The following is a 1,876-nucleotide window of genomic DNA, read 5'->3' as shown; positions in this document are numbered from 1 at the left end:
AGTTCGAGTAAGAAATGCGTTTTGTTCCCTTTATTACGTGAAATTCTCGAGGGCTTTGTGCAAGAGGTAAAATGGGTATTTCAATTCAGAACCTTCAGAAGAGCGTGAAACCCGGCACGTAGCTGCAGCCGGCGCGATCGCTCGGTGTCGTGTTTCTCGTATTTATAATTTATGCATGTAAACGTACGCTAAGTAATTGCGTTTCTTTTTTCGTCATCCCGGTGGGTGCTAGAGCTCACTCCTCACTTCTTTGCACAAGAATTACGAGGGTCTCGAGCGTGGATATTGCGTAGCCCCAGGAGCCCTGCGCAGCCTGGTTAGCAGTAAATATTCTCTTTTTGTTTGCTTGGGGCTTTTTTGGTTCTGTTTTTTAATTTGAGGATGTGCCTTAAGTTTCAAAGTGCTCGCAGAACTCCGCAGGTACAGCAGTAAACCCTGTAACCGTTGAGTAGTTGAGGTGCACTTGCTTTTGCTGGTGTCTTGAGCTGCTGCCAGAGGCGGGAGCCTGGACTGGGAGGACTGGCGTACTATAGGAGTCGCTATTGGGACCAGTGTTGTTTAACACCTTCACCCATGATCTGGACAACGGGGCAGAGTGTGCCCTCAGCAAGTTTCTAGATGGCAAAAAACTGGGAGGGGTGGCTGGTACACCAGAGGCTTGTACTGCCACCCAGAGGGACCTCGACAGGCTAGAAAATGGGCTGACAGGAACCTTGGGAAGTTCAGCGAATGGAAATGTAGGGTCCTGCCCTGGGGACGAATAACCTCAGGCGCCCGGACAGCCCGGGGCCAGCCTGCTGGAAGGGAGCTTTGCAGAAAAGGCCCTGAGGGTCTTGGTGGGCACCAGGTTGACCATGAGCCAGCAATGAGCCCTTGTGGCAACAAAGGCTGATGGATGTCCTGGGCTGCACTCGACAGCGTCTCCAGCAGGTCGAGGGAGGTGGTCCTTACCCAAGCTCAGCCCTGGTGAGACACCCCCGGAGTGCTGGGTCCAGTGCTGGGCTCCCCAGTACAAGAGAGACATGGACATACTGGGAGAGAGTCCAGTGAAGGGCCACAAAGGTGATTAAAGGTTTGGAGCATCTGACACCTGAGGAGAGGCTGGGAGAGCTGGGACTGTTCAGCCTGGAGGAGACCAGGCTCAGGGGCATCTTACCAACGCATAAAAACACCCAGTGGGAGGGAATGAAGACGAGGCAGACTGTCCTCAGTAGTGCCCAGTGACAGGGTGTGAGGTAATGGACACGGATTCCAGTACACGAGGTCTCACCTGAACAGAAGAACACTTTTTAACGGTGATGGTGGTGCAGCGCCAGAAGGGATTGTGCAGAGAGGTGGTGGAGTCTCCATCCGCGGAGATCTCCAAACCCCCCTGGCTGGACACGGTCCCGGACAGTCTGCTAACTCTGGCCCGGACAGTCTGCTCGGGCTGGCCCTCTTTGAGCAGAGGGCCTGGGACTAGATGACCTCAGGAGATGCTTTTCAACCTGAACAGTTCTGTGATCACAAAATGTGGTGCTTTAAAATTACCATCAGAGGTAAACTGTGAGAGAGGTGTTTGTCTCTCTGTAGCTCCCCTCTTCCTTTTTAATCTTGTTTTGACTCTTAGAAAAACGCCAAGGAAATTTCCCATCTCCTTTCCCAAGTTACTTAACCATGCACAGAGAAATGGAAGGAATATACATTTAAAAATTAAAAATATCATTGCAAACCTAGAATACGGGGAGGATGCCTCAGGAGGAGATGCTTTTTCCCAGACTGCCTTAATTTTGAAGATGATACTCTGTAACTAAACATGATTTTTTTTCGGTTCAGGGTCTTACGATCAGGCGCTCTGTCTGTCAGATGCTGAGCATATTCAGAGTTTAACTCAACT

Source organism: Buceros rhinoceros, unplaced genomic scaffold (genome assembly GCF_000710305.1).
Source record: "Buceros rhinoceros silvestris isolate BGI_N320 unplaced genomic scaffold, ASM71030v1 scaffold18365, whole genome shotgun sequence".
NCBI lineage: Eukaryota > Metazoa > Chordata > Aves > Bucerotiformes > Bucerotidae > Buceros > Buceros rhinoceros.
The sequence above is the reverse complement of the archived record's forward strand: the minus strand, read 5'-3'. Positions refer to the sequence as shown.